At 44.8% G+C, this 20,787-nt stretch overlaps 1 protein-coding gene and 1 pseudogene across 2 annotated transcripts in view; one reads left to right on the top strand and one right to left on the bottom strand.

Moving 5' to 3' along the window:
* The window catches only part of CORO1C (coronin 1C), an 84,592-nt gene extending 78,451 nt beyond the window's left edge, over positions 1 to 6,141 (bottom strand). The window contains exon 1 of one of the 2 annotated variants that reach the window (XM_019038806.4): positions 5,962 to 6,141. The gene's annotated coding sequence lies outside the window, so the exon portion shown is untranslated. The remainder of the gene's footprint in view (positions 1 to 5,961) is intronic. The other variant, XM_063694288.1, reaches the window with a different exon arrangement.
* LOC129526019 (basic proline-rich protein-like) overlaps positions 1 to 20,787 on the top strand; it is a 328,162-nt pseudogene that overhangs the window by 146,172 nt on the left and 161,203 nt on the right.

Below are 20,787 nucleotides of genomic sequence, written 5' to 3' on the forward strand. Positions count from 1 at the left end.
GTGAGGGAGCTGGCAAAGTCATAGCTAGCAAGAAGCAGAGCCAAGAGTGAAGCCCAGCTCTATCTGGCCCTAAAGGCCTGCACCCTCACGGCCTCAGTTCCCCTAAATACAAAACTCTCTCAGAACGAGAACTACAGAAGGTACCCATAGCTCACTGTCCCTAACTAGACAAAAAAGTTGACATTTTTCTTTCTCTTCTGTACTACCTTGCCACAATCCAAGCTTTAACGAACACACAAAAAAGAAAAGGTATCCCGAAATGGCCAACTGGTTTCTCTTAATTCTCAGAAAGGTGCTAAGTGAATTTATTTATTTATTTATTTATTTATTTTTTTTGAGATGGATTCTTTCTCTGTCGCCCAGGCTGGAGTGCAACTCTGTCGCCCAGGCTGGAGTGCAACTCTGTCGCCCAGGCTGGAGTGCGATGGCGCAGTCTAGGCTCCCTGCAGCCTCTGCCTCCCAGGTTTCAAGCAATTCTCCTGCTTCAGCCTCCTGAGTAGCTGGGACTACAGGCGCGTGCCACCACACCCGGCTAATTTTTGTATTTTTAGCAGAGACAGGTTGGCCGTGTTGGCCAGGCTGGTCTCAAACCCCTGACCTCGCGATCTGCCCGCCTCAGCCTCCCAAAGTGCTGGGATTACAGGTGTGAGCCACCGCGCCCGGCATGAAATATTTTTAATTAAAGTATTTTAAAAATAAACATAATCTGGGAGGCCGAGGCGGGCGGATTATGAGGTCAGGAGATCGAGATCATCCTGGCTAACACAGCGAAACCCCATCTCTACTAAAAAATACAAAAAAATTAGCCGGGCGTAGTGGCGGGCGCCTGTAGTCCCAGCTACTTGGGAGGCTGAGGCGGGAGAATGGCGTGAACCTGGGAGGCAGAGCTTGCAGTGAGCTGAGATCGTGCCACTGCACTCCAGCACTCTAGTCTGGGCGACAGAGCGAGACTCTGTCTCAAAAAAAAAAAAAAAATGAACATAAGAACACAAAATATAACTAAAGAATACTAATTTGAGTCAGACACCCAAGAGAGGAGAGCATGAACAAAAGAATGAAGAGGCTGGGCATGGTGCATCACGCCTATAATCCTAGCACTTTCGGAGGCTAAGGTAGGAGACTTGCTTGAGCCCAGGAGTTCAAGACCAGCCTGTACAACACAGTGAGACCCCATCTCTACAAAACATTAAAAAAAAAACAAAAAAGAATGAAAAGAAAGTACACACCCTTAAAATCCAATTTACAACCATTCTCATGAGTGTGACGGGGTAGTTCCAGTACTAACTGACCAAATACTATCAGGGTCGGCCTGTATGCATTTGGTGTGACTAAATCGTGTTCGCTGGCCATCTACCCTAGTGAGGAGACTGTGCGCCAGTCATTACTGTTCATCGGGGGAAAGAACCTGGACGAGAATGTTCTGCCATTGGGGAAATGTTTTAAACACTCAGTTTTACATTTGAGCACTTTTTGGTAAGAGCTGGACTTGGATGCCAGAAAGGCAAAAGGGAGTTACCCCATTCATGTTATTTTAACATAGGCAACAAAGACATTCATGATAATCAGAGAAACCCACTGACCTCAGGATCTTTCCAGTTAACTTCAATAAATAATCATTCATTCAGCGAATATCCAGTAGGCACTAATGACCAAGCCATGAACAAGAGAATCTCAGTCTGCCTTCCATGTGAATTGCTCTATTGCATTCTGCCTTCTATGGAAAGGCACCTTTCAGACTATTAGCTCAAATTCAGGTCCAGTTCTTTGTAGCAAACAGTCCTGATGAATGTACAATACATGAGGGCAGGGACAAATGTCTGCCTGTGAGATGAGGAAGTTTTCATGGAGGAAAAACCTCATGACCCATGTCCCAAAGGACAAGTGGGATTCTAGAAGTAGAAAGGCGATGAAGTAATAAATTCATCACAAGATTTGAAAGCTGGGATGTTTCAGGGAGTGACACTAGAGATGAAGACATTGGAAGGGGAATAGTGAGAAATAAAGCAGGCTGAAATCAGAGCCCACCTTACTCCACACCTCATTAAGAAGTCTGAACTTTATTTTGTGGGTAAAGGTGAGGTCACCAGAGGATTTGAACAGGTGAATGGCATGTTCCCTGATGAATCCTTTTTCATCTATAGCATACCCTAAAATATATTAATTCAAACCTTTCCCCAGTCCTTTCACATTTGGGTTTCAACTTATATAACCAAAATATTGATGAGGGTGTGGTTTAAGGTCTGATTTCTAACTAGTAAGACCCCACTATTCATAAATTGGAAATCATCAAAATTTAAAATGTTTGTTCCTAAAAAGGGGCACCATCAAGAAAATGAAAGGACATGTCAGAATCCAAGAAAATGTTCGCAAATCATACAGCTGATAAGGCACTTGAATCTAGAATACATGAACAACTTTTATAACACCAACAAAAAGACAACCCATTAAAAAACGGGCAGAGCATTTGAATGGACATTTCTCCAAAGATTACACATACAAATGTTCACCAACCACATGAAAAGATGCTCAACATCATTAGCCATTAGGAAAACACAGATGACTAGAATCAAAAAGTCAGAGAGTAACAAGTGTTGGCAAGAATGTGGAGAATTTAGAACCTTCATATACTCTTGGTGAATACCGTAAAATGGTGCAGCTGCTTTGGAGAAGTCTGGCCATTCCTCCAATAGTTAAATATAGAGTTACCATACAACCCATCGATTACATTCCTAGGTAAATACTCAGGAGAAATGAAAACGTATGTTCACAGCATTATTCATAATAGCCAAAAAGGGAAAACACCCAAATGTTCATCAACTGATGAATGGATAAACAAAATACGGCATATCCAAACAATGGAATATTATTTGACCATTAAAAAAAAGAATGAAGTACTATACAATACTACCACACATATAAACCTTGAAAATATGCTAAATAAGGGCAAGACGCAAAAGACCACATAGTGTATGATTCCATTGACATGAAACGGGAGGACTTCTAAGGGGTATGGGGTTTCTTTTTGGGGGGGATGAAAATGTTCTAAAATTGACTGTGGTGACAGCTGCACAACTCTGTGAATATACCAAAAACCACAGAACTGTACACTTTAAACGGGTGAACTGTACAGGATGTCTCAATGAAGCTGTTATAAAACAAAAAAAGTTCCATTCTGCACTCTAGAAATACAAAGTACTCAGAAAGGAGTACAGAATCTTGTTCACTCACTTTAAAGGATCTGAACTAGGGCAAAGAAAACCCAGAGAGATTCTATTACTTAACATTCTAGGTACTAGGTCATACTGAAATATTCATGAAGAATTCTGTTTTAATACAGAAAAGGTATCTTAAGTTTAAAAAGACATACAAGTGTCAGAAAAGAGTTTTCATAATTCAAGGAGACAGTAACACAGAGAAGTCATAAATGGAAAACAAGCTTAAGAGGTTTTATCACATGGATTTGTACCTTGAAAATGCAAGTAGCTCTCAAATTTATTATTGCCCCACCCCTGGAAAAGAGGTCAAAGGTAAAACAGCCCAATTAATAATATGTTTCTAAAGTACCAGTTTGTGACAAATCAAAATATGAGAAATTAAAATTTTGCCATCATAAAGAAGAGACTCGTCGACATACCCACTTATATAACTAAGAATTGATATTTATCCTTTTGAACATTCCATCTCATAGTCGTTAGAGTGACTCTCTTCCTCATGGTTGGAGTGGATCCCAGAAGTGACAGATAAGTTAAACATAAAACTTTTATCAAAAAATCCAACAGTGTTTAAAAAATGCTATTCACTGACACCGAATCTAATCCTAAACTATATATAAATAAGTATAAATGCTGATTAGCATAATCTGCAGGCAAAGTAACAAAGGATCATGAAAAAGTCAATATTGTGTGCAGTTATGTTTCATCGGTATGTATCTATTAAAATTCATCAGGCTTTAATGTACCTTCCACAAGTAATCAAAATAAATATGGACAAGATAGGTTCTATATTTGTCAAAAATGTGTGCTCCTGACGTTTATACCAAATCTTTGTCCAATCCTCAGTACACACGACTAACCTCCACCACGAAACACTGCACTTCAAGACCTAAGGTACAACACAATTCTCAGTTTTATTTCACTTTTTTCCCTACTTATTTATGCGATTTCTCAGATCCAATGTTTACTATTTTGCTTCATAGCCAAACATTATGACTGTGAAACATACCTCCAAACCAAAAATATTAGTTTCCTTAAATCATTTGAAATGTATAGAACCAACTCCAAAATAGATTTTGCACATTTCTTCAGTTTTACAGGGAATGCAGAAAGTGAATTAATATTAAACAGGTATCTATTTGCCTTCACAATTGAACAGACGGTACAAAGCAACTGCTTATACTTAATCATGTTCCTGTCTATTCCAGCAGGCCCTGGTGTCAGGAGAACGTTCTGCCAGATAAGGACAATGAGATGCATTATTATATGGAGTGACTAAGAGCCCTACAAGTACTGTTTTAGAATGTAATCCCAGGCAGAAAGGCTGCGGTAAGAGGGCCTAATATTTTGTGGTAACTATTTCCAAAAGTAAATATATTCGCCACCCAGGACCAGTTTATTAAACGCACACTACATTCAATTCTTTTCAAATGTCTTATAGGAGGGAAAAGCCTTTGTATCTTACTATGCCGGGGGAAATGAACAACTTGCAATTTGCTTCGCACTCTGAATCCCACGTTTGCAACATGTAGAGCAAGCACTTTAGACACCACAAAACAAGGGCAGCCTACATTACGGCCAAATATAGGATGTGTTTCTAAACCGTGATGCAGTAAAGCCTACGATTCCTTTTCCAGCGTTCAAAATCCTTTGAACACTCCCAAAAAAGGATGGCAGGGCCAGCGCCTCCCTCCAAGAGGAAGCCCCTTTCTTCTCGGCTCTCACCGCAGCCTGCCACTTCCCCCAACACATTCAAATCATTTGAGAGACGGAGAGCTGGGGAGCGTGCGCCGGTGGGGACAGGCGGGAGAGCTCGGTTTCTGCATTCCCACCCTCCACGTCTGACCTCATCCTCAGTCATTTCGGCGCAGCGGGGCCCCACCTGCACCTCGCTCCTTTTTACTGCGTCCCTCGCCAGCTGCCCCGCTATTAGGGGAACACACCTCTGAATCACCCAGTTCACTCGGACACCCTGGGCCCCCGATCCGACAGCCTTCCTGCTTCGTTCCTCCTCTCCCAACCCCCAGCCAGTCCCAGCCCTCTGCTCCCTTGGCCGGGCTCAGCCTCTTCCCAAGCCGCCCCCACCCACATTACTCCAGCTCCAGCTCTGCCCCGCCCCGCCTGACCCCCAACCGAGATCTGCAGGGCCCAGAGCTGGTCTCGCACCCAAAGCCAGGAAACCCGCAGGCCAGGCGGCCGCCCTCGCCCCTCCCGACGCAGGGCCCAGCTCGCCCCGGCCCCACGTGAGCCCGGCCCCTGCCCGCCCCCACCCACTCGTTCCCTGGGGCGGCCCAAACCCAGTCCCCAGGCCTGGAGCCCCCGGGCTCTGCGCCTCGCCCGAAGCAGCCCTTCCCTCCCAGCACCTCGCCCAAGCAGGCGATCCCTGACCCCTAAAAGCCTTCCCTGGGCAGCCTCGTCCCACCTCTGCCCGCGGCTCCGCACCCGGCCAGGAGCGTTCCGGACCTCGAAAGCCTCCTCCCCACAGGGACCCTGCTTCACGCTCCCCACGCCACCTGGTTCGGTCCCGAACTCCCTTTCCCCGAGCCCCCGACAGCAGCCCCCGGCCCTAACCCCTTGCAACCCAGCCCGTGAACCCGCGCCCCGCGCGCCCACCCAGCCCTGTCCCCTCCACCTAGCCCTGCCCCTCGCCCCGCCGGCTCCTGTCAGGCGGCGCAGGCACATGCTCAGAGGACAGGTCCGCCCGCCCGACTCGCTCTCAGGCTGCCCCCGCCGGGCGCGCGCCGCTCACCCGGGCCGAGGTGCCTGAAGCGCCGCCGCCGAAGTCCCCGCTGCAAAGCCGGGCGAAGCCTCCAACCGCTACCGCCTCCCGCCTGGCACTGAGCGCCGTGCGGGGGAGGGGCGCGGGCAGCCGCCACCGCCCCCGCCACCGCGCGTAGGCCCCGCCCCCGCGCAGCGCGGGGCCCAACCAGGGCTGCAGGGCTGCTGTGCGCCACGCCCACTTCCGGAGGGGAAGCCCGCTTCCCACCCCACGTTCCACGCCTCGCTACGCCCCCTCTGGTCGCGCCGAGGGATGCAGGCGGTGCCCAAGCGCACGCCCCGCTCTCCAGTCATCTGAGTGGTAGAGGGCCACGCCCACAGGCGCCTCCGAGCAACGCCCACTGCTCCTTAGACCCCGGAGCGGGGTTCTTAGAGCCCCGCCCACTGACCCGCTAGGCTCTGCAAGGCCACGTCCCCTGGCTCCTCAAAGATTCCCCCAGAGCCCCTCAATACAGGAACATTAGCTCCTCTGAGCCCCGCGCACTGCCTATCCAAGTCCTTAAACCAGCCTCCTGGTTCCCTAAGCCCGGCTCCCCTCCCACTGCTTCAGAACTCGCCCAGCTGCCTCACAAAGCCCCGCCCCGTCTTCCAGAAGCCCCGCCCAAGGGCCGCAACCCTATTCCTAGCATCTCAAGCCCCACCCACTACCCCATCTCAAAGTTTAAACCCCAAGCCCCGCCCCGAATTCGCGAATCCACGCCTCTGGCTCCCGAGGCTCCGCCCTGGCTCCGTCACACCCTCCCACCACCTCCCTTGAGGACTGCCGACGTTCCAGCCCTCCCTGAACCGTCCATTGTCACATTCCTAGTGCAGAGTGGCCGCCCCTGGGCTAGGCCACACCCACGTAACCCCAAAGAGGGCCCGTGATTGACCCCATTTCGCAGGTGAGGGAATGGAAACTTCAGGGTTCCTCCCTTCCTTTCCCTGGCCAGAGTCCCTTAATAACTCGGCGGCCCAGGCCTGAAAGTCGGAGCACGGGAATTTGAGCCTCAGCTCTGCGGCCGTCAGACTGTGTGAACTGGGACAGTTCTCTTACGTCTTTGGGCCTGAGTCCCCTAATCTTTAGCATGAAGAAGTTGTCCTGTTAATAGCTAAAGTCCCTTTCTGATATACCAAGCTCTGAAATACCGAGATTTGAGGAAACAGAGCCTGGGGAACCGAACCGACTGTGGGGTAGGGCTATTTACTTCCCAAAGCAAGGCATCTTTGCCATTCACAGGGGGATTTTTTATTTTAAGCGTCAGCCTCAGAAACGTGTGTTATTTAAATCAAGCTCGACCTGAACTAAGACAGCTATCACAGCAAATTATTTATCCTCTCTAAGGGTCAGTTTCTTTATCTGTAAAATGGGGATAATAACAGCCCCTCCCTCACAGGGTTCCATGAGATCATATTAGCAGCCATGATCATGGCATTACTTTTTGCCATTAAAAGGAATGGCAAAAACCGCGATTACTTTTGCACCAGGATAATAGTAATATACTTAGAAGAGTTCCTGGCTTGTGATAAACGCTCGACAGTACCTGTTGCTGCTACTGCTGGGGCTCAACAAAATGAAAGGATGGGTTTTATTTTGCCTTCAAGCAGCCACTCCTAATAGGAGGAATTCAGCACCCTTCCTGCAGTAAGATTTGCCACTCACTTTATTTAAATGAGATAATCGTGATGAAACACCTACTGCAGTGCCTGCCATATGGTGAGGCTCAAAAACAATTCACTTGTTTTCGTTTGTTTGTTTGAGACAGAGTCTTGCTCTGTCGCTCAGGCTGGAGTGCAGTGGGGCAGTCCACGGCTCACTGCAGCATGGACCTCCCGGGCTCAAGTAATCCTCCCACCTCAGCCTCCCACGTAGCTGAGACTACAGGCACGCGCCACCATGCCCAGCTAAATTTTTAACATTTTTTTGTAGAGATGAAGTCCTGCTATGTTGTTCAGGCTGGCCTCAAACTCCTGAGCTCAAGAGATCCTCCCACCTCGGCCTCCCAAAGTGTTGGGATTACAGGTATGAGCCACTGTGCCCACAATTCAATAGTTTTGAACAATAAAAGTTGTTTTTTTTAAATTCACTAGTTAATAAATTAAACAGGGGCATTGATAGCAGTGAGTTCTGAGTGCTTTGGGGAAAATGAAGATTGGTAAAGTGCTTTGAGTTCCTTTTTTTTGAGACGGAGTCTTGCTCTGTCGCCCAGGCTGGAGTACAGTGGCGCGATCTCAGCTCACTGCAAGCTCCGCCTCCCAGGTTCACGTCATTCTCCTGCCTCAGCCTCCCGAGTAGCTGGGACTACAGGCACCCGCCACCACGCCCGGCTTATTTTTTGTATTTTTAGTAGAGACGGGGTTTCACCGTGTTAGCCAGGATGGTCTTGATCTCCTGACCTTGTAATCCACCCGCCTCGGCCTCCCAAAGTGCTGGGATTACAGGCGTGAGCCACCACGTCCGGCCGAGTTCCAACTGGAAACCACGGAGTAAGCTAGCTCATTCTTTGGAAACAGATTATTGCTAACATTTATCCATCACTTACACATGCTAGGCACTATCTGGGTGCTTTACATGCAGAATCTTCTGAAATTGCTCAACAATCCTATGGCCACAGAAATAATTCTTTTTTTTTTTTCTTTTTGAGACGGGGTCTCACTCTTTTGCCCAGGCTGGAGAGCAGTGGCTCCATCTGGCTCACTGCAGCCTCGAACTACCAGGCTCAAGCCATCCTTCCACCTCAGCCTTCCGAGCAGCTAAAACTGCAGGTGCACACCACTTTGCTCACTAATATTTTTACTTTTTGTACAGATGGGGTCTTGTTTTGTTACCCAGGCTAGTCTCAAATTCCTGGCCTCCCAAAGTGTTGAAATTACAAGCATGAGCCACCACATCCAGCCCAGAAGGGACTCCTAATCCCCACCTATAAAGGTGAGGAAACTGAAGACTCAGAGAAGTTAAATTCCTTGTCCAAGTCACATGGCTTGAACCACGTAGAACCCACATCCATCTAAATGCAGAGCCTGCACCCTTAGCCAGTTAGTCATTACACTAAACTGCCTCTGTGGCAGCATGACAGAACAGAAAAACCGTGGACTTTGGATTCTGGCCGGTTTAGGTTTAAATTCAGGCTCCACCTATTACTCATTGTGTGACGTTCAGCAAGTCACTTCCCCTCTGAGCTGAGCCCTATTCTCCTGCCTATATATCACTGGGAATCATGTAAATGCTTCAGGAAGTGGTTTTGAATATTCAGGAGTTTAGATTCAATGAATTAAGACATGGCAAAGCACCCAACACAGTGCCCAGCACAAAATAGTTGTTTTAAAACATGTTGATGTTTAAAAATCACAGGGTTCCGGCCAGGAGTGGTGGCTCACACCTGTAATCCCAGCACTTGGGAGGCTGAGGCAGGCGGATTGTTTGAGGTCAGGAGTTCGAGACCAGCCTGGCCAACATGATGAAACCCTGTCTCTACTAAAAATACAAAAATTAGCCAGGCATGGTGGCACGCGTCCTTAATCCCAGCTACTTGGGAGGCTGAGGCAGAAGAATTGCTTGAACTCGAGTTTGGAGGTGGAAGTTGCAGTAAGCCTAGATAGCGCCACTGCACTCCAGCCTGGGCGAGAGTGAGACTCTGAAAAAAAAAATAGAAATAAAAATAAAAAAATCTTGGGGTTCCATGAGATCATAGATAAATGATGAAGTTAGAAGTGATGAAATGATAATGATGAAATTAGAAGAATTCCCCCCGCCAGATGATACCGCCAAAAAGCAGCCATGGAATATGCTACGAAAGATCCCAAGGCCTTCATCTTCTGACTGCCTCTTTCAGTTCCTAGTTTGAGCCCTGCATTTGAGGAGGTGATTCTTGCACAGGAAGCACCCAATGCCAGAAGCAATGCCACCTCACTTTCACTCCATACCTATCCCAAATGTGGTCAGCTGAGAGCTGCTTACTTCCAGAAACAGGAAAACTGCATAACTCTGCTGGGAGAAAGCCCCATCATCTCATTGTTCTTGAACCTACAGCAATTGCTTTGTGGGCCTGAAAGAAACCTTGGCTCTGTCCAAGCTGGCCCTAAAGGGAGGGATCCAAGTCCAGGTGAGATGCTGGATTTAAGAGTTTTTTCCTGCTCTCAAAAGCTGGTGATTTCTAAAGTGGCCTAAGACAGGTGCTAGATGGAGAGGAATTTAATGATCAGGAAAAATAAAAATGATTCCAGACCCCACATGATATAGATGCCAGCTTATGTATGAAGAGGAAAGAACTGTGGGCCCAGCATCCAGAGGCTCCTTAGCAAATCATTTTTCTATTTTTTCTGAGTACCAAATGGGGACATTTGTTTTAGGTTGCTAGGGCAACCTAGAAGCTCAGTGAATTACCCTGTGGAAGCATTAACAAATAATAATATTATTAAATAAATGAGACTGGAAGTCCCTAGAGTAATCTCAGTAGACAAGACCCCTAATTGAGCGATAGAAGACAACAAAATTTGAAGAGCACTAAAATTCACTCTACATTGATAAATCTTCATTCTCACTGCTTTGGGTACTTCTTTCTGCAAAATAGAGACTGGAAAAATACTGAATGATTGACAGGCTACAGACAAATGCCTTTTTTAAAATTAAAATTTTAATTTTGAGATAATTATAGATTCACATACAAGTGTAAGAAATAATACAAAGAGGCCAGGAGTGGTGGCATGCGCCTGTAATGCCAGCTACTAGGGAGGCTGAGGCACAAGAATTGTTTGAACCCAGGAGGTGGAGGTTGCAGTGAGCCAAGATCACGCCACTGCATTCCAGCCTGAGTGACTCTGTCTCATTAAAAAGAGAGAGGGAGGGAGAGAGAGAGAGAGAGAAAGATCATGTGTGGGCCAGGTACAGCGGCTCACGCCTGTAATCCTAGCATTTTGGAGGCCAAGGCAAGTGGCTCACTTGAGCTCAGAAGTTTGAGACCACTCTGGGCAACTTAGTGAAACCCCATCCCTACAAAAAATTTAGCGAAAAATAACAACAAAAAAAAGAGAGATCACATGTACCCTTTATGCAGTTTCCTCCAGTGGTAACATCTTGCAAAACTGTAGTACATTATAACCTGGATATTGACATGGATACAGTCAATGTCAATATAGATGTTGAAAATATTTCCATCACCACAAGGATACCTCATGTTCCCTTTGATAGCCACACCCACTTCCACCTTCCGTTCATCCCCTCCTTAAGCCCTGGCAACCACTCATCTGTTCTACATTTCTAAAATTTTGTCATTTCAAGAATGTCATGTAAATGGAATCATATAGTATGTAACCTTTTAGAATTGACTGTTTTCACTCTGCATAAATCTCTGGAGATGCATCCAGGTTGTTGCATGTGTGAGTAGTTTGTTCCTTATTATTGCTGAGTAGTGTTCCATGGTACAGATGCACCATGGTTTAAATATTCACCCATTGAAGGACATATTGTTTGACCTATTCACCCATTGAAGGACACAGGTTGGAGCTATTATGAATAAAGCTGGTATAAACGTTATAAACATTCATGTACAGCTTTTTGTGTGAACGTACGTCTTCATTTCTCTGTGAAAAGTTCCCAGGAGTCCAATTGCTGTGTTATATGGTAGTCGTATGTTCAGTATTTTAAGAAACTGTCAAACTGTTTCCCAGAATGGTTGACCCATTTTACATCCCCACCTACCAGCAATCTATGAGTGCCAGTTTCTTTGCATCTTTGTCAGCATTTGGTGTTGTCACTATATTTTATTTTAGCCATTCTGATAGGTATAGAGTAATACCTCATTGTGATTTTAATTTGCATTTTCCTGTTGGTTAATAATGTTCAAAATCTTTTCATGTTCTTATTTGCTATTTATTTATTTTTAAAATTTTATTTTATTTTTTTTCTGAGACAGAGTCTCGCTCTGTCACCGAGGCTGGAGTGCAGTGACGTAATCTCAGCTCACTGCAATCTCCGCCTCTCGGGTTCAAGTGATTCTCCTGCCTCAGTCTCCCAAGTAGCTGAGATTACAAGCACCCGCCACCATGCCCAGCTAATTTTTGTATTTTTAGTAGAGATGGGGTTTCACCATGTTGGCCAGGCTGGTCTTGAACTTCTGACTTCAAGCAATACACCTGCCTTGGCCTCCCGAAGTGCTGGGATTACAGGCGTGAGCCACCACACCTGGCTCTTATTTGCTATTTATATGTCTCTTCATGTCTTGCTAATTTTCTTTTCTTTTCTTTTCTTTTTTTTTTTTTTTTTTTTTGACAGGGTCTCACTCTATCACCCAGGCTAAAGTACAGTGGCATGATCATAGCTCACTGCAGCCTTGAACTCCTGGGCTCAAGTGATCCTTCTGCCTCAGCTTCCCCAGTAGCTGGGACTACAGGCATACACCACCACATCAGTTAATTTTTAAATTATATTTTGTAGAGATGGGGGTCTCACTGTGTTGCCAAGGCTGATCTCAAACTCTGGGCTAAGCAGTCCTCCCGCCTTAGCCTTCCAAAGTGCTGGGATTACAGGCATGAGCCACTGCACCCCGCCAATAGCACTATATTTTTTATTACAATGTCCATGAGTTCATGGCTAGTATATTGGAATACAATTAGTTTTTCTATGTTTACCTTATGTCCCGGGGCCTTGCTGAAGTCACCTTTTAGTTCTACAAACTGTTTTATAGATTCCTTGGGATTTCCTACAGAAACAATCATGTCACCAGAAAATAGAGATGATTTTAATTTTTTTCTTTCCAATCTGTGTGTCGCTTATGCCCATTTCTTGCCTTATTACACTGGCTAGCACCTCCAGCACTATGCTGAGTGCTGCATAGTGAGTGAAAGCAAAGTGAGTGAAAGCAAAGCACAGTGAGTGTTGCATAGTGAGGCATAAGGAGTGAAAGCAAACGTCTTTGCCTTGTTCTTGACCTTTGGCAGGAAGCATTCAGTCTTTCATCATTAAGTATAATGTTAGCTGCAGTTTTTTTTTGTTGTTTTTTTTTTTTTTTGTAGATGCTCTTTATCAAATTGAGGAATTTGGCTGGTCTGAAAGCAGTGAGTTATCTCAATGGATTTTTTACAGTCAGTTACAGATCAAACTCCATGTACTACTCTTCCCCTCTCCCCCCACTTCTCACTACTGCACTTGATTATTCTTTAAAAAAAAATCAAGGAATTTCTCCTTCATTCCTATTTTTAAGAGATTTTTAAATCATGAATACCTGTACTACACTGAATGATTTATGATTTTTCGTCTTTAGCCTGTTAATATGATGCATTACATTGATTTCTGAATACCAAGCAAGCCTTGCACCCCTGGAATAAATCCCACTTGGTAAAGGTAGACAATTCTTTATACAGATTGCTGAATTCCATTTGCTAATTTATTGTTAAGCATTTTTTTTTTTTTCTTTTCTTTTCAGACAGGGTCTCACTCTGTTGCCCGTGCTGGAGTGCAGTGGCACAATTTCGGCTCACTGCAGCCTAGACCTCCCAGGCTCAGGTGATCCACCCACCTCAGCCCCCTAGGCAGTTGTAACTACAGGCATGCCACCACACCCGGTTAATTTTTGTATCTTTTGTAGAAATGGGTTTTCGCCATATTGCCCAGACTGGTCTCGAACTCCTGGGCTCAAGCGATCCTCCCACTTCAGTATCCCAAAGTACCAGAATTACAGGCATGAGCCACCATGCTCGACTGCATTTTTGTTTCTATACTCATGTGAGATATTAATCTGTAGTTCCACCTTGTGTCTTGCTCTGTCGCCCAGGCTGAAGTGCAGTAGCGTCATCTCGGCTCACTGCAACCTCCACCTCCTGGGTTCAAGCAATTCTCCTGCCTCAGCCTCCTGAGTAGCTGGGATTATAGGCATGTGCCACCACACCCAGCTAATTTTTCTGTATTTTTAGTAGAGACAGGGTTTAACCATATTGGCCAGGCTGGTCTCAAATTCCTGACCTTGTGATCCGCCCACCTCGGCCTCCCAAAGTGCTGGGATTACAGGCATGAGCCGCCCCGCCCAGCCCAGTAGTTCCACCTTTTTGTAAAACTCTGGTTTTAACATCAGAGTTAACACTCGCTTAGTAAAATGAATTGGAATATGTTTCCTTCTCTTCTATTTTCTGGAAGAGATTTTGTAGGTAACTGTTAATTCTTTAAATGTTTGGTAAACTTCTCCAGGGAAACCATTTCAACCTAGAGATTCCTCTTTGGGGATCTGTTACATTACAAATTCAATTTCCTTAATAGTTACAGGGCTATTCAAACTGTCTATTCCGTAGTGGGTGAGTTATGGTAGTTTTGTTTTTAAAGGAATTGGTCTATTTCGCTTATCAAGTTTGATGTCTGCAGTGATAGCCCCTCTTTCATTCCTGATACCGAAAATTTGTGTCTTCTTTTTCTTTTCTTTTCTTTTGTTTGAGCCGGAGTCTCGCTCTTTCACCCAGGCTGGAGTGCAATGGCGCAATCTCGGCTCACTGAAACTTCTGCCTCCCAGTTCAAGTAATTCTCTGCCTCAGCCTCCCGAGTAGCTGGGATTACAGGCACCCGCCACCATGCCCAGCTATTTTTGTATTTTTAGTAGAGACAGGGGCTTTACCATCTTGGCCAGGCTGGTGTTGAACTCCTGACCTCATGATCCACCTGCCTCGGCCTCCCAAAGTGCTGGGATTACAGGCATGAGCCACCATGCCCAGCCAATTTGTGTCTTCTTTTTCTTTCTTGGTTAGTCTTAGCAGAGAATTGTCAATTTTACTGAAACTTTTCAAGAACTAGTTTTTATTTCATTGATTTTTCTCTATTGTTTTCTTGCTTTCCGTTTCATTGATTTGTGCTCTTTACTATTTCCTTCCTTCTGTTTGCTTTGGGTTTATTTTGCTCCCCTTGTCCTATGTTCTTTAAGTGGAAGCTTAGATGATTGATGTGGGACTTTTATTTTCTTTCTTTTTTTTTTTTAAATGGAGTCTCGCTCTGTCACCCAGGCTGGAGTGCAGTGGCATGATCTTAGCTCACTGCAACCTCTGCCTCCCAGGTTCAAATGATTCTCCTGCCTCAACCTCCCAAGTAGCTGCGATTACAGGCTTGCACCACCATGCCTAGCTAATTTTCGTATTTTTAGTAGAGACGAGGTTTCACCATGTTGGTCAGGCTGGTCTTGAACTCCCAACCTCAGGTGATCCACCCTCCTCAGCCTCTCAAAGTCCTGGGATTACAGGTGTGAGCCACCACACCTGGCCTGATATAGGACTTTTTAAACATATGTATGTAGTGCTGTGAAGTCCCCTCTCAGCCCTTGTTTACCTGTGTGCCACAAATTTTGATATGTTATATTGTCACTTTCATTCAGTTTAATGTATTTTTTAATTTCCTTTGAAACTTTCTCTTTGAGACATGGGTTATTTATAAGTGTGTTGTTTAGTTTGCAAGTGTTTGGAGACTATTCTGTTATCTTTCTGTTCTTGGTTTCTAATTTGATTCCTTTGTGGCTGAAGAATACACTGTGTATGATTTTAATTCTTTTAAATTTGTTGACATTTGTTTATGGTCTAGGATATGCTCTATCATGGTATATGTTCTATGGGCACCTGAAAAGACTGTGTATTCTGCTGCTGTTTAGGGAAATGTCCTATATGTGTTGATCAGATCCCATTGGTTGATGATGTTGAGTTCTTCTATATTCTTGCTGATTTTCTGTCAAGTTGTTCTATCAGTTATTGAGAGAAGAGTATTGAAATCTTAAACTATAGGGCCAGGCGCAATGGTGCATGCCTGTAATACCAGTACTTTTGGAGGCCGAAGTGGGTGAATCACTTGAGGTCAGGAGTTCGAGACCAGCCTGGCCAACATGATGAAACCCCATCTCTACTGAAAAAATACAAAAATTAGCCAGGTGTGGTGGTGGGCACCTGTAATCTTAGCTACTCAGGAGGCTGAGGCAGGAGAATTGCTTGAATCCAGGAGGTGGAGGTTGCAGTGAGCTGAGATCCAGCCTGGGTGACAAAGCAAGGCCATGTCTTAAAAAAAAAATAAAAAGGAAGAAAGAAATATTAAACTATAATGATAGATCTGTCTATTTCTCTTTTCAATTCTATTAGTTTTTGCCTCACATATTCTGCAGCTCTGTTGTTTGGTGCATACATGTTTAGGATTGTTAGGACTACTTGGTGGATTGCCCTTTTGTCATTACATTATACAATGTCCTTCTCTGTCTCTCAGTTTTCTTTGCTCCGAAGTATACTTTATCTAATACTAACATAGCCATTCCTGCAATCTTTTGATTAATGTTTGCCTGATATTATTTTCCCATCCTTTTACTTTTTTTTTTTTTTGAGGAGTCTCGCTCTGTCTCCAGGCTGGAGTACAGTGGCGCGATCTCGGCTCACTGCAACCTCCACCTCCTGGGTTCAAGCGATTCTTCTGCCTCAGCCTCCAGAGTAGCTAGGACAACAGGCACATGCCACCAGGCCCAGCTAATTTTTGTATTTTTAGTAGAGGCGGGGTTTCACCTTGTTGGCCAGGATGGTCTCAATCTCTTGACCTTGTGATCTGCCCACCTTGGCCTCCCAAAGTGCTGGGATTACAGGCGTAAGCCACTACACCCAGCCACCATCCTTTTACTTTCAACCCACTTGTATATTTGAAGTGAGTTTCCTGTGGACAACATGTAGTTGGTTCATGCTTTTTCAGTCTACTCTGCCAAGTTCTGTCTTTTTTTTTTTTTTTTTTTTTTTTTGACAGAGTCTCACTCTGTTGCCCAGGCTGAGTGCAGTGGCATGATCTCTGCTCACTGCAACCTCTGCCTCCCGGGTTGAAGCAATTCTCCTGCCTGAGCCTCCACACACCACCACAGGCACATGCCACCACAACCGGCTAATTTTTTTTGCCATGTTGGCCAGGCTGGTCTCAAACTCCTGACCTCAGGCGATCCACCTACCTCAGCCTCCCAAAGTGCCGGGATTACAGGCATGAGCCACTGCACCCAGCCATAAGTTCTGTCTTTAATTAGTGTGTTTAGACCCTTTACATTTAAGGTAATTATTGATATATTAGAGCTTAAGTCTGCTGTTTTATTTTGTGCTTGTGCTTGTTCTCTCTATTTTTCATTTCTGTTTCCTTCTTACTGCCTTCCTGTGGGATTTTTAGAGTTTCTTTTGATTTATCTATAGTGTTTTTGAGTGTATCTCTTTGCATAGCACTTTTAGTAGTTGTTCTAGGTACCACATTATAGATGGATGGATAGATAGAGATATACAGGTAGATATCCACAAAAAATAGAAGATATAAGAAAGAACCAAATGGAAGTTTAGAACTGAAACATATAACAAACTAAAAGAATCCAATGGGTAGACTCAACAACAGAATAGAGGGGGCAGAGGAAAATAATCAATGAACTTGAAGACAGAGCTATAGGAATTACCCAATCTGAAAACAATAGAGAGAAAATAGACTTCGGTCTCCAAAAAAAAGATAAAATAGACTTCATATAGTTCTATGAAGTCCTTTCTCAGCCGTTGTTCAGCTGTATGACACAAATTTTGATATGTTGTATTATCACTTTCATTCAGTTTAATGTTTTTTTAAATTTCCTTTGAAACTTTCTCTTTGAGACATGGGTTACTTATAAGAGTGTTGTTTAGTTTCCAAGCGTTTGGAGATTATTCTGTTATCTTTCAAAAAACTACACAGAACCTCAGGGACCTTGGGACTATAACAAAAGACTTAGCATTCGTGACATCAGAATTTCAGAAGGACAGGAGAAAGAGGGTGGGGCTGAAAAAGTACTTGAAGAAATAGTGGCCAAACACTTCCCAAATTTGGAATAAAGATTCCAAAAATCTACAGAAGCTAAACAAAACTCAAACAGGATAAACCCACAGAAGCTCACGCCAACACACATCATAGTCAAACTTCTGAAAACTAAAGACAAAGAAAAAATCTTGAAAGCAGTGAGAGAGCAACAATACCCTACCTATCATAGAAAATCAATTTGAACAACAGTAGTTTTCTTATCAGAAACCAAGGATCTCAGAAGAAAGTGGCACCGCTTCTTTTTTTTTTTTTTTTAAGACAGGGTCTTGCTCTGTCTCCCAAGCTGGAATGCAGTGACATGATCATAGCTCACTGCAACCTTGACTTCCTGAGTTCAAGCAATCCTTCTGCCTTAGCCTCCCAAGTAGCTGGGACTACAAGCATGCACAATCACGCCCAGCTAATTTTTAAATTTTTTGTAGAGACGGGGTCTTGCTGTGTTACCGAGGCTGTTCTCAAACTCCTGGCCTCCAGCAATCTTCCAACCTCCACCTTCCAAAGTGCTGGGCTAATAGGCATGAGCCACTATGCCCAGCCAGGACAGCATTTTTTAAGTACTGAAAGAAAGAACTATCAACCCAGAAAACAATATCTAGTGAAAATGTTCTTCACTACTGAAGAGGAAATCAAGACATTCTCAGATGAAGGAAAAGTAAGAGAATTTGTCACCAGTAGACCTTCCCTAAAAGAATGGAAAGAGAGGCCGGTGGCAGTGGCTCACGCCTGTAATCCTAGCACTTTGGGAGGCCAAGGCGGGTGGATCACAAAGTCAGGAGTGGGAGACCAGCTTGGCCAATATGGTGAAACCCCATCTCTACTAAAAACATAAAAATTAGCCAGGCGTGGTGGTGTGTGCCTGTAATCTCAGCTACTTGGGAGGCTGAGGCAGAAGAATCACTTGAACCTGAGAGGCAGAGGTTGCAGTGAGCCAAGATTGCACCACTGCACTCCAGCCTGGACGACAGAGCAAGACTGCCAAAAAAAAAAAAAAAAAAAAAAAGAATGGAAAGAGGAAGTTCTCTAAACAGAAAGGAAATGATAGAAGAAGGAACCTTGGAACATTAGGAGGGAAGAAAGAACGTGGTCATCTGAAGTGTAAGTAAATACAGACTTTCCTTCTCTTCCTGAGTTTTCTAAATTATGACCAATGGTTAGAGTAAAAATTATAACACTAATCTGGTTCTAAATGTATGTAGAGGAAATATTTAAGACAATTATATTACAAACAGAAGAGTATAAGAAAACATAAGGGAGATAAGACTCTATACTTGAACTGGTAAAATGACAACACCAGTAGACTATGAAGATAGATAGATGATTGACAGATAGATAGAGAGAGAGAGAGAGAGAATAAACATCAGATCTGATTCTGATGACTTTCTATTTTCTTACATTTGTTTCAGTCATGTTTGCAATTGATTGCTAAGCATTTCTATGATGACTGCTTTAAAAACATTGTCAGCTAATTCTAACATCTCTATCATCTTTGCATTGGCACATATTGATTGTCTTGTTTCATTCAGTTTCAGATCTTCCTGGTTCTTTGTGTGAGTTATTTTAAATCAAAACCTGGACATTTTAGGTATTATGTTATGAAACTCTGGATCTCATTTAAACTTTTTTTTTTTTTTTTTTTGAGATGCAGTCTTGCTCTGTCACTCAGGCTGGAGTGCAGTGGCATGATCATAGCTCACTGTAATCTTGAACTCCTGGGCTCAAGGGATCCTCCTACAAGCCTCCTGAGTAGCTAGGACTACAGGTACCACCATACCTGGCTTTTAAAAAACTTTTTTTTTTTTGAGATGGAGTCTTGCTCTGTCACCCAAGCTGGAGTGCAGTGGTGTGATCTCAGCTCACTGCAACCTCCACCTCCCGGGTTCCAGTGATTCTCCTGCCTCAGCCTCCCGAGTAGCCGGGATTACAGGCACGCATCACCATGCCCAGCTTATTTTTGTATTTTTAGTAGAGATGGGGTTTCCCCATGTTGGCCAGGCTGGTCTCGAACTACTGACCTCAGGTGATCCACCCGCCTCAGCCTCCCAAAGTGCTGGGATTACAGGCATGAGCCACTGTGCCTGGCCTAAAAAAATTTTTTTTATAGGGACAGGGTCTTGCTATGTTGCCCAGGCCGGTCTCGAACTCCTGGCCTCAAACAATCTTCCCATCTTGGCCTCCCATATATCTTCCATCCATTTTATATGGTGCTACTTGACACCACTACAGCAGAGTGGGGGTGGGAGTTCCTCCTCATTAATGCCAGGAGGGGTGGAAGTTCTCCAGTCAGCCTCTGATGAAAGCTGATGGGCAGGGTGGGAGACTTCTCTTATTTCTGGGTGGAAGTGGGACTTGTGGTTCCCCACCTGCTCTGCTGATACCTTCCTGGCTGGGAGAGGTAGAAGTGCCTCACTAGTGTTCCCCATGTGTCTTCCTTTGACATCATGGGAAGGTGTTCCCAGGCAGTGGTGACAGTCCCAATGCTCCTTGCTGCCTCCCCTGACAGCACCCGATAGGGGAGAGGGAGGAGCACATCGTTACTGTCAGGGGAGTAGAAATGCACACTCCTCATATGATGGCCACTGGAACCACAGGGAGAGGCCTCATGACCACCTGGTGGGAATGGAAGTCCCTACTCCCTATTCCGCCTTCTCTGATGCCACCTCATGGCATTGTGGGAGCATCCATGAGGAAATGCAGGTTGCACACTTGGCTCAGGGCCCACCATATGCTGGGGGCTGAGTCCATGCATGGTAGCCATGATGGTTTGAGCTAATGCCAGAAGCCCTGGTGTGATGACCAGTCCTGCCATTTCCTGGCTTTGTGATCTTGGTCAAGTTATGCCACCTCTTTGGGCCTCTGTTTCCTCATCTCTTCAGTGGAGAGAAACGATGCTCATCTGAGATTATGTCTGTGAGAGCACCTGCTACTGATCCTTAATACAGATAAATACCACAGTCGAGCTGGTACTTATTAAGCATTTACCGCCCACCAGGCCAGTGATACCAACTTCCCAGG

The sequence above is a fragment of the Gorilla gorilla genome, chromosome 10, assembly GCF_029281585.2.
Source record: "Gorilla gorilla gorilla isolate KB3781 chromosome 10, NHGRI_mGorGor1-v2.1_pri, whole genome shotgun sequence".
NCBI lineage: Eukaryota > Metazoa > Chordata > Mammalia > Primates > Hominidae > Gorilla > Gorilla gorilla.